This window comes from Taudactylus pleione, unplaced genomic scaffold, assembly GCF_031769625.1.
Source record: "Taudactylus pleione unplaced genomic scaffold, aTauple2 ptg000386l, whole genome shotgun sequence".
Classification (NCBI taxonomy): domain Eukaryota; kingdom Metazoa; phylum Chordata; class Amphibia; order Anura; family Myobatrachidae; genus Taudactylus; species Taudactylus pleione.
Genome location: NW_028284787.1, coordinates 14,068,707 through 14,081,791, shown reverse-complemented (window position 1 = coordinate 14,081,791; position 13,085 = coordinate 14,068,707). Strand labels below are relative to the sequence as shown.

The 13,085-nt window shown below is 43.1% G+C and overlaps 1 protein-coding gene across 7 annotated transcripts in view; it reads left to right on the top strand.

The window, feature by feature from the left end:
* The window catches only part of CTNND2 (catenin delta 2), a 708,944-nt gene that overhangs the window by 445,985 nt on the left and 249,874 nt on the right, over positions 1-13,085 (top strand). The window lies entirely within an intron of this gene.

The following is a 13,085-nucleotide window of genomic DNA, read 5'->3' as shown; positions in this document are numbered from 1 at the left end:
AGTGTTCTAACCTTGTTACATTAAGTCTTCTGCTAAGAATGCTGATCTTGTTACACTGAGGACCTGATTCAGACCTGCTCGCTAGATATGATCGCTCGCTCCCAGCGTTTGCAAATCCAGCGCACGCCCAGCAAGGCAGGCGATCGCACGTCAAGGCATTAGCATGCCACTGTGCCTTGGCTAGCGATCACTATGTGTATGCAGACGCCCACCAGCCATTCATAGGACTCCCACTTGCGCACGTCATCTCCTGGAAGAACATGAAAACATTGGTACATTGAGCAACATCGGATATGCTCGCAGCGCTTTAGGTTGTCTATACCTGGCCACAAGCACTGCGAGCACTTCAGTGTAAAATACAACCTTGTGACGTGTACAATGACTCTGCCTGTTAATTGTGCATGCCTATGAAATGGCATTAAGACTCTCAGGCACGCCTACGTTCATACCTCCACTCCCCCGTTTCTAGTGGCCTGCCCCTGTTACCACCCACAAACGGCCTCTTCTGTCACTCATTCAACTGGGCTGTCTATGGTGGGCGAGCGAGCGCTTCCCGATCTGTCGCAGTGGTTCGCGCACATGCATTGTGATGCATATGCATGCGCAGAATGCAAATATCGGCAAGCTACGAGCGATTTCATCCTAGCGGGCAGGTCTGAATCAGGTCCTGAGCCTTGTGATAAGTGTGCTGATTTTGTTACACTGAGTTTTGTGATAAATGTGCTAATATTGTTACACTTGGTCTTATGATAAGTGTGCTGATCTTATTACACTTATTCTTGTGGTAAGTGTGCTGATTTTGTTACACTGAGTTTTGTGATAAATGTGCTAATATTGTTACTCTTGGTCTTATGATAAGTGTGCTGATCTTATTACACTTATTCTTGTGGTAAGTGTGCTGATTTTGTGACACTGAGTTTAGTGATAAGTGTGTTGATCTTGTCACACTGAGTCTTGTGGTAAGTGTGCTGATCTTGTTACACTTAGTCTTGGTCTGATGCAAATAGAAGCAAATACTTATAATTAATGGTTTGGAGAATCGCCAGGACCACTCCCTTCTATAATAATTCTAAATATTGGGATTAAAGTTGAAAAATCCCAGGATCCAGGCCGAATACTCCAATCAAAGGCAGACCTACGTGGCACGGGTCATACCCCACATTTCATATGCGTCAGGGAATCATGAAGATCACTATTTCAGGGAGTCTCCCTGACATTCATGGAGAGTTGCCAAGAATGAGATGCAGTTTTTAGGGTGCACCTTTGATGGAAAAATGTTGATGCTCACACAGGCTTGGAAAAATTTTGATGGCCACATGAAACCCATTCAAACAATTTTACGTATAGCATAACAGAGGGCGTCATTTCTTAATACAAAACAAATGTGGAATGTGATGCCCTTTGGGGGGAAATCAATTAGCCGCGGGCTAATTTATCCATCGGGGCTATTAAATTATCCCAAAAGTGCAGCACTTGTCAAGAATTTTTTTCACCACTGCAGAAGCAGTGAAGAAAAATCCCTGATAACTAGGTGGTCAACGGTTGTCGCGATCATTTTAATACATTCTGTGTGTTATCGTCAGTTAATACGTCAATTAACGGGCACTAACAAAGGTATCAGGTGAATAGGGAGCCTAATTGAATAGCTTAGGGCGATAAAGCTCGAGGCTACCTCCCTTTTTCACCCATGAAAAGTTATTGGGTGTAATTGAATTCCTGTTTGTAGATACATAGGAATGAGTGTATATAGTATCAATTGCACTGGTAACAAATTCTGCTGTTTCAAACAAGAAACTATCTCTGGATGTGTAGTATATGTGATAATTGAAGCAGTGCAATGTTATTTGTGTACACAAAATACATTCAATTTTTTAAGATGGCAGAAATTTATTGCGCATTTTTTGGATGTTCGCTTAAAAACAGCTTCAAGTTTACCTCTCCTGATATCTCTCTACTGTCATACAGTATATTATATCAAACAAATGTGGCTCAAAGAACCAGTTTAAAATTAGGTAACATTTGTAATTAGTCAGATAATTGGTACAAATGGACAATACTTTGATTTGATGATATTTATCATATTGACATGGGCACTGTCAAGATCATCAAAAATGTGAAGAAAAAGTACTGCAAAGTATGAGCCTAGTGGACATGTAGGTGCATTAATGCATAAATATTTGCGCAGTGACTCTGCATTTCTTCTGATACGTAAATTAATCCATTAAGTGAAAGGTCAGTAATTATAATTAAATACAAATCCTAAGGAAGAATAAGTATGTAAAGAGCACAACCAAATGTATATATAAATATAATAAGCAGTACTATTTATTTAAAAGAAATAATGTAATTATAGTGCCAAATAAAAGCAAACCAGTTAATAAATATAAAAAATTGCATGCTGAGAAATGTTATCCAAATCAGAATAAATATCTGAAAATGTAGAGCAGCAAAAAACATCACCTCAAAATATAGGGCCTAAATCAGAGATGTATGTAAACCCCTATGTTTTCGTACATTTCTAATGTTTTTAGATTTGCGATTGTAAAGATCCAGATCAAAGCTGCACTGCACATGTGCAAAGATGGGGCTGCGATGCCACTTGCAGTATCCCAAAAGCTGTGTTTGGGGCCGGTAAAAGGCAGTACTATTGAAATACGAGGGTATGTCAACCCAGTTTTCTTGGCGTGCTGAAGTTAGTGGTTGCATCTTTGGCAGGGCTGTTGAGAGCTCTGATGGGCCTAGGTACTGGTCCTTCGAAACAGTTTCACTGGCTTCAGCAGCGTGAATTTCCCATCCATCCTGAGTAACCTGACCATTACTCAAATGACTGATGGTCACACAGATAATACAATGCTGCATACTTGGATGCAGCAACAGATTAGAGAAGCTGGCAGGAGGTGTCTATTTACTCAAGACACCTCTTGTGGAATTAGCATATTATCAATGGATCCTCTTCAATCTCTGAATCAGGCCCATAGTGTACTAACTAACCCATATCTACCATAATAGAAGTTTTATTTTTTTAACAAACTAGTTGTCTGAGACACATTTAGGTGTACAATGATTTGCACAGGAGGCTGAATATTGCTAGGTGTAAAACTGTTTTATGAGCCTAAAATTACTTGTCATGCTGTCATTCTACACAATAGAGATGACTTAACCACTGAGGTTCAACAAACTATAAAATTCTAGCTATCATTTTCTACATCAAATCAGATTAATGTGAGTCAGTATCTGATTGGTTGCAATGAGTAACATCTCCAGTTTTGTAAACTCAAGCTTTAGTATATATTTGCCCTAGAATCTTGCAACTAATTGAGAACTGGAACCTTCGTCTTTTTTGTGTTTTATACCATTGGCCTTACCTTTGCATTAACCATGGGCATGGTTGATGCAGGACCATAGTTCTCATGACTGTCCTGCCACAAGTGGGACGGTTGGGAGCTATGGGTATTTTTATATACAACATGGGGGAAACTGCGCTAATTATATGATCCCTTTGTCTAATCACGAGTGTATGCTGTTATTGGGAAAAGATGGGACACTTCTATTCCCTGGCTATATACAGATCAAAAATAAATATAAAGATAAACCACAAAACACTATGTAACGTACTGTGTGTGAAATAACTATTTATTGAAATGTAAACAAATGATAAAATAATAAAAGTAAATAGTGTTGTACAATTGTGTTGCTCTAGAATAATTCCTAATACCGGTATACACCACGTACAAAACAACACAACATAAAAATTCATCCTAAAATATATATAAAAAATAAGTTCCTTATATCCTAAGCTCCATCCGTTTGAAACAATAGTCATATAAATCTTATAGCGAGTTTTCTGCCTGTTATTAAAGTGATTACACCATATTTCATATCCAGGGTTCACAGATAGTTGTATAATTGCAAAGATTCACACCTTATAATCACTCCATTCTACAGAGTGTGTATGGATAACTTGGGGTTCACTCACCCTCCTTGCTAGTACGAGCAATCCTCCTAGTTAGGTACTGTGGGTCTCCTTCGAGAGATTTTTGCCGGCAAAAAAAGATCTGTTTGTCTGGCAAATCAGATGGGTTTGGGCCCGGTGGTTACCTTCCCCAACATGTTTCACCTTAAGGGGCTTTGTTAGGGATCAGGGTATGCTCACCTCTCTCCATGGCTTCCCTTAAATAGCGATTGTACTCATATGGGTCCCGAAACGGACTAGCAAATCACTTCTGATGTGTCGCTTCCGCCCTTCTGTGCGGCTCTGTGGTCTTGGGATTTTGCCCTCCCGGAATTCCATGAGTCCTTAGTACTTGTCACTCTACTCTTGCTTGCATCCTCGGCATACAGCGTAGTAGATTCCCTTCCTTTTGTTGAAGTGATGTCTTGATATTAAAGTTTATTTGTAGGAGCTACTAAATATATAGGTAAAGTGAAATATTTAAGTCTCTTTTCAGGCTTCTTAGTAGGTTAATCAAGATGATGGAGAACCAAATATATAATACACAGAAACATACATCTGTAAAGTGCATATACAAGCAATACATAATAAAAGTTATATTTAGATTTAAATTCATATAATCAAAAATACCATATATAGGATAGTTTGTATCTTAAAATAAAAAAGAAAATATTGCGGTGGGATACGTTTTTAGGAGTAAAAGTAAACTGCTTTGTGACTGTAAACTAGGGGTGTGCACCAGCCACTTTTCGTGTTTTGTGTTTTGGTTTTGGATCTGGATCTTTCTTCGTGTTTTGGATCTGCATTGGTTTTGCCAAAACCACCCTTCCGTGTTTTGGGTTCTGGGTTTTGTGTTTTGGATCTGTATTTTTTTGAAAAAAAGCATAAAAACAGCTAAAATCATAGAATTTGGGTTTTTTTCTGCTCCTATGCTATTTTTAACCTCAATAACCTTAATTTCCACTCATTTCCAGTCTATTCTGAACACCTCACACCTCACAATAGTGTTTTTATGTTCAAAAGGTTGCACCGAGGTAGGTGGATGACTATGCTAAGCGACACGAGTGGGCGGCACAAACACGTGGCCCATCTAAGAGTGACACTGCAGTGGCAGACAGGATGGCAGTTTGAAAAACTAGGCCCCAAACAGTACATAATGCAAAAGAAAAAAAGAGGTGCAAGATGGAATTGTCCTTGGGCCCTCCCACCCACCCTTATGTTGTATAAACAGGACATGCACACTTTAACAAACCAATCATTTCAGCGCCAGGGTCTGCCACACGACTGTAGCTGAAATGATTGGTTCATTTGGGCCCCCACAAAACAAGCTGGCAATTAATATGTCCCTGCACAAACTGGAGGCAAGATGTCGTCCTCATCCTCCTCATCCACCGATTCCTCACCCTCTTCAGTGTTGTGTACATCCTCATCCTCACAGAGTATTAATTCGTCCCCGCTGGAATCCACCACCACAGGTCCCTCTGTACGTTCTGGAGGCTGGTCTCCCTGGAAGAGTTGATAATTAATTTTTATGAACATCATCTTCTCCACATTTTGTGGAAGCAACCTCCTACGCCTTTCGCTGACAAGGTTCCCGGCTGCACTAAACACTCTTTCGGAGTACACACTGGAGGGGGGGGCAACTCAGGTAAAATAGAGCCAGTTTGTACAGGGGCCTCCAAATTGCCTCTTTTTCCTGCCAGTACAGGTACGGACTGTCTGACATGCCTACTTGGATGCTGTCACCGATGTAATCCTCCACCATTCTGTCAATGGTGGACAGTATCATATGCAGTGACAGTAGACATGTCAGAAATTGTTGCCAGGTCCTTCAGTCCGGACCAGATGTCCAAACTTGGTCCTGCCTGCCCTGCATCACAGCCAGTTGCTTGCTTAGGATACCTAAGTTTTTTCCTGGCAGCCCCAGTTGCGGGAAAAAATGAAGAAGGAGCTGTTGACGTGTCATGTTCCGCTTCAGCTGACAGTGTTTTCACCAGCAGGTCTTTGCACCTCTGCAGGCTTGTGTCGGCCGGAAAGAGAGACACCACATAGGCTTTAAACCTAGGATCAAGCACGGTGGCCAAAATGTAGTGGTCTGATTTCAACAGATTGACCACCCTGGAATCCTGGCAAAGCGAATGAAGGGCTTCATCCACAAGTCCCACATGCCGAGCGGAATCGCTTCATCTTAGCTCCTCCTTCACTTTCTCCAGCTGCTCCTGCAAAAGCCTGATGAGGGGAATGACCTGACTCAAGCTGGCAGTGTCTGAACTGACTTCACGTGAGGCAAGTTCGAAGGGCTGGAGAACCTTGCACAACACGAAATCATTCTCCACTGTGCTTGAGTCAGGTGCATACCCCCTCCTATGCCTATGTCATAGGTGGATGTATAGGCTTGAATGGCCTTTTGCTGCTCCTCCATCATCTGAAGCATATAGAGGGTTGAGTTCCACCGCATCGCAAGCTCTTGCTTCAGGTGATGCCGGGGCAGGTTCAAGAGTATTTGCTGGTGCTCCAGTCTTCGGCACAAAGTCACTGAATGGCGAAAGTGGCCAGAAATTTTTCAGGCCACCCAAAGTGTCTCCTGCACCCCCCTGTTGCTTTTCAGAAAATTCTACACCACCAAATTTATTGTGTGAGCAAAACATGGGACGTGCTGAAATTTGCCCAGATGTAATGGCCGCACAATACTGGTGGCGTTGTCAGATATCACAAATCCCCAGGAGAGTCTAAATGGGGTAAGCCACTTGGCGATGATTTCCCTCAGTTTCTCTAAGAGGTTGTCGGCGGTGTGCCTCTTACTGAAACCGGTGATACACAGCGTAGCTTTCCTTGGAACGAGCTGGCGTTTCTGAGATGCTGCTACTGGTGATGCTGCTGTTGTTGCTGCGTAAGGTGATACATCTACCCAGTGGGCTGTCACAGTCATATAGTCCTTAGTCTGCCCTGTTCCACTTGTCCACATGTCTGTGGTTAAGTGGACATTGGGTACAACCGCATTTTTCAGGACACTGAGGACACTTTTTCTGACATTTCTGTACAGTCTCGGTATTGCCTGCCTAGTGAAGTGGAATCTAGACGGGATTTGGAACCGGGGACACACTACCTCCATTAATTGTCTAATCCCACTGCACTAATGGCGGATACCGGACGCACGTCTAACACCAACATAGCAGTCAAGGCCTCAGTTATATGTTTTGCTTCAGGATGACTGCTGTCGTACTTCATCCTGCTCGCTAAGGACTGTTGGAGGGTCAATTGTTTAGTAAAAGTAGTGGTGGTCCTACTTTCTCTCTGGGATGATGAACGACTCCTAGCAGCAGTGGCAGCAGTAGGCGTAGCAATGCAGGATCCTCCGGAGGAATCCCGGATAGGAGAGTTAGTCATGCCAGTGGCATGGCCTGCAGGACTACTTCCGATCCTGACTAAGGAGGAAATTGATGAGGAGGAAGTTGATGGTGTGGTTTGCAGGCACTTGGATACAACAGGACAAAGGGATTTAGGTGTCCCTGGACTACTTATGGTCTTAGCCAAAGTTTCTGAACTTGACAGTAACTTTTTATGAACGCGCTGCAGGTGACGTATAAGGGAGGATGTTGCTAGGTGGTTAACGTCCCTACCCCTACTTATTTCACCTTTACATATGGTACATATGGCAAGACAGTTGTTGTCCGGATTTGGATAGAAATATTGCCAGACCAAACAGGTGGAATGTTTGGTCTTCTGCCCAGGCATGACCATGATGGGCTTTTTCATCCCACGGACAACAACTGTTTTTACTGGAGCCTGATTTAAACAAACTACAGCACCATCAGAATCCTCCACGCCAACTTCCTCCTCAGCGCCAGCTACACCAGTATCCTCATCCTGTTGTACTTCAACAGTGACATCTTCAATTTGCATATCAGTAAGTGAACTAGTGTACTGTGGGTGCACTTCTCAGCACTTGCAGAGGGTGTGAAAATGGTGGAAAGAGCCACCTTTCCCGTCCAGTGCTGGGAAGGTCAGGCATCGCAACCGCCACCACACTTGGACTCTTCTTGGGGATTTGTGATATCTTCTTAGAACGCACAGTTCTTCGCTGTGCTTTTGCCAGCTTAACTCGTTTGATTTTTTTAGCGGGAGGAGGGCTTCCATCATCATGTGAAGCTGAACCACTAGTCATGAACATAGGGAAAGACCTTAGCCGTCGCCTTGCCACTCCTTGTCGTAAATGGCATATTGGCAAGTTTACGTTTCTTCTCAGATTTAAATGTTTTTTTAAGGTCATTTTCCTGAACTTTGTCATTTGGGATTGTATATGCCCTCTACTATGACATTGGGCATCGGCCTTGACAGATGACGTTGATGGCATGTTATCATCTATGTCATGACTAGTGGCAGCAGCTTCAGCTCTAGGAGGAAGTGATTCTTGATCTTTCCCTATTTTATTTTTATAGGAGAAAGTTTGGTCCTCCATTTATGTTATATTGATGTGTGCGGCTAAGGCGCACACAAACACAGAATTTTTTTTTTTTATTTTAGTTGGAGACTAGTGCACTTTGTGGGTTACACCACCCTTTAAGAAATGAGCCAGCCAGCTCTTTACTTATGGGACACAGGCGTACGCTTGGCGCTCCTCCTTTGTTGATGTACGTGCAGCTACAGTGCACACAATTTCACAAAGACAAAAAAAATAGAATTTTTTATTTTTTGTGGAGCGCACTTGGGGGTTACATCACCCTTTAACAGACAGACGAACGCTTGGCGCTTCTGCTTTTAGGATGCACGTACAGTGCAGACAATTCACAAACACAGAAACAAATGTTTTATTTTTGTTGGAGTGCACTTTGGGGGTTACACCACCTTTTAACAGACAGACACACGCTTGGCGCTGCTGCTTTGAGGATGCACGTACAGTGCACACAATTCACAAACACAGAAGAAAATGTTTTATTTTTGTAGGAGTGCACTTTGGGGATTACACCACCCTTTAACAGACAGATGCACACTTAGCGCTGCTGCTTTGAGGATGCACGTACAGTGCAGACAATTCACAGACACAGAATAAAATGTTTTATTTTTGTTGGAGTGCACTTTGGGGGTTACACCACCCTTTAACAGACAGACGCACGCTTGGCGCTGCTGCTTTGAGGATGCACGTACAGTGCACACAATTCACAAACACAGAAGAAAATGTTTTATTTTTGTTGGAGTGCACTTTGAGGGTTACACCACCCTTTAACAGACAGACGCACGCTTGGCGCTGCTGCTTTGAGGATGTACGTACAGTGCACACAACTCACAGACACAGAAAAAAATATATATTTTTTGGAGTGCACTTTGGGGGTTACTGCACCCTTTAATGGACGAGCCAGCTGGCCCTTTACTTATGTCACAGGCGCACGCTTGGCAGTACTTTGTTGATGCACGTGCGGCTACTGCGCACACAGGGCCTGATTCAGAGCCGCTCGTAAGCGGCCGCTCGTTCGCTCCAAGCGATGTTCGCACAACTGCGCATGCGTGTGGGTCGTAATACGCATGCGCCAACCAGTCATTGCGGTCGGAAATCGAGCGCTCGCAAAATAGCGAGTGCCTGCTAATTTGAGTGACAGGATGAAGCGTTTGTGGGTGGTAACAGAGGAAGGTGCTTGAAAACGGGGAGTGGAGATCCGAACGCAGGCGTGCCAGATGGCCAAAACGGGCGTTTTAAGGGTGTGCATAATTAACAAAGCAGCGTCATCGACCACGTCACTTGGTTGTTTCTTAGCCTGAACTGTTCGCATGATTGCGGTAGGAAGATCCAACCACAAGCACTGCGAGCAGTTCAGACGCCTTTCGATGTACTCGATTAATCAATTAAATAGCGGAGATGACGTGAGCGGCCAGGGGGTGTCTTTACAAAATAGCGAGCGCATGTTTCGTTCGCTCGCTCAGACATAGAGGCGTCAACAGACCGCAAAGAGCGAGCGCTCAATTTAAATAGCCAGCCCCTTTTTCTGAACGAGCGAGCGCAAATAGCGTCCGGCTCTGAATCAGGCCTTATTCACAAACACAAAAAAAATATATTTTTTTTGGAGTGCACTTTGGGGGTTACAGCACCCTTTAACAGACGAACCAGCCGGTCCTTTACTTATGACACAGGCACACGCTTGGCGCTACTTTGTTGATACACGTGCGGCTACTGCGCACACAATTCACAAACACAGGAAAAAAAAAAATTTTTTTGCACTTGGGGGGAGTACCCCAGACGGACAGAGCACCCCCTGGATAACACTACAGCACCCCTTTAGGACTGGGACACTGCACAACACAGCCCAGCCAGCCCCTATAGACTTTGGAGTGGACACAGCCCCTATGGATAACTGACTGCACAACACAGCCCAGCCAGCTCCTATGGACAACAAACTGCACAACACAACCCAGCCAGCCCCTATGGACTTTGGAGGAGTGGACACAGCCCCTATGGACAACAGCAGCACAGCACAACACAGCCAGCCCCTATGGATTTTGGAGGAGAGCGCATGCGCACTTGGGCAACATTGACCCGCTTGCGAGCGCTCTGCGCTCGCTAGCGGGTCTGAATCAGGCCCACAGCCCCTATAGACAACAGCAGCACAGCACTACACTACACTACACAGCCCAGCCAGCCCTAACTCCCACCCTCCCTCTTCACTGTCCACAGCCGAGTGAGAAAATGGCGCAGACGCGGGTACCTTTTATAGAATCCAAAACCTGCGAGATCCGGAAGGCGGGATGATGATGTTTTGCCTCGATTTCAGATCCGAGTCAGGTGGGGGGGCTCGGGGGCGGTTCAGATTTCAGAAATCCGAACCCGCTCACCCCTACTGTAAACTAACAGAGTATAGATAAGTAAGATGAGTAGACTCTAGTATATAAATGGACATGATTTGAGGTAAATAAATAAATATAAATCCTTATCTATTTCTATACTGGTGACTGTATACAGATTATACAAATTATTATAAAGATTATTATAAAAATCATAAAAATGGGGTAAGTTCAAAGTCCACATTATGGCCCTCTGGGGCGAGTGTTCCCAATTCGTATATCAATTTGGATTCCTCTTTGGCCAGAACTTAGCTTGTCATAGTCACCTCCTCTCCAATTTTTCTGAAAAAAACACCTGACTTGAATACAGAAGGCATAACTTTCCACCAGTGTACAATTAAAAAATTAAATCCTGTTTCTATATTATGCTCACACAATCATATGAATTATGCACAAATCTTATAATAAAGCGCCTATCATCTTCAATGACGTATAGCAGTAATGTAGTTCTGGTGAATGTCATCACCATCAGCGTGTTCCTACACCAAACCTCAGACACTTGCAATTGAAACGGCTTTGACGGGCATCAATACGTCTCAGTGTGGGTCTGCTTGTGTTCACAATTACAGAAACACACCCTCACCATACTTGGCCTAGGTTAGACGACCCCTCCCTCATCATGCACCTCCAGTAGCAGACAGGCATAACTGTAAAGTTTGCGAACATAACACCAGAGGCAGTGGTTTGGAAACTACATCCCCAAATTGATTTATGTAGAGGGCTCTCATGATTTAAAGAGGAAGTGGAATTTTTATTAAATACTGAGGGTAGAATGTAATTGAAGGTGTACAGTAGCTGTTATGAACACTTTGGTTACTATGTAAGAACTAGTCAAGCATAGAGATAAATTATAAGTTTGTGCAGTCACTGAGTTATTAAATCAGACAGGCTGCAGGCCTCCTTGTCATGCATTTGGCTCATTCCTTAGACCACAGGTTCTCAAACTCGGTCCTCAGGACCCCAAACAGTGCATGTTTTCCAGGTCTCCTCACGAATCAGTGAAATAATTAGCTCCACCTGTGGATCTTTTAAAATGTGTCAGTGAGTAATGAATACACCTGTGCACCTGCTGGGTGACCTGGAAAACGTGACCTGTGTGGGGTCCTGAGGACCGAGTTTGAGAACCACTGCCTTAGACACACGCTTTCAGCGTTCTGTATTTCTTTCTAACAATGAAGAAACTGACTCCTACCATTGAGGTGGAATGATGAATGAAGCTTTTCTCTACATTCTCCTTAATTTCTTTGTGGATTGAAGAAATAATAGATCCTATGCTGAGGTGGCAGGGCTCCAGGAAGTGGTCTGTGGTACAATCCCAACATATGTGAATTATAAACTTTGTTGTAGATTGCTTGCACAAAACATCTCAGAAATCCTCCTAAGTGAAAGGCAGACTCCAAACAATTAATTTTACATTATCAGCTCCAAGGTACCAGTTTACCACAATGTCAATTGATTACTGTATTATGCTACAGTATTGAAGCCTTGGAAATCCCATAATGAACAGACTTGAAACATATAACATTAGGTAGAAAAACACTTACAAAAATGTGGGTTTAAGTGGTGGGATGACAAGCAATGCAATAATAAAGCTGGACAGTGAATAGATTGAGCTATTTAAGTTTTCATCCATGAAGTTTCAGCCATCCTGGGTCAAAAAATGCTGAAACCATCCCTGAGCCTAAAACAGTTTTTCGGGGATTGGTTGGTGTATGGTAACTTGGAAAAGAATGCATACAGAAAGGACTGAGGAGCTGAAATTTTGCAAATGCTTGGTAGAGGTATTGTATCTAGCAAAAGCCCCACAGTACATATTTAGTCCAACTGGCCTCCTATTAACTCTTTTACCTGGTTTTTATCAGGAAGTATCCAGCTCTATAGACCTTCTGGTGGCAAGATAGTGTAAATCAAATGATCGGAGGGGAATAAGGTGAGGCTATCTCTGAGGAAGAAGCTGAGACCGTAGCCATTCCTTCTAGTCCTCTTTCTCTGATGTGTTTATAAGGAAACACATGAAATTTAAATAGATAGAAAAATGTAACTTCACATTAGGATGTAAATCAATTTTCTTATCATCCAACCTCCCCTCCTGTATATATAAAAATGCATACCTGACATCATTTCGGGTGGGGAAAAAAAAGATACAAAACAAGATGTGCAAATTATGATGTACAATCCCTTCATCAGTGTCCATAAATGTGTATGGAGGATTAAATAGTATGATACTTATTAATGTGGATGGTTGTATGTATTTCATCATGTACAGGAAGACGGGTTTAATGAGCGGAAGTACACCTTAAAA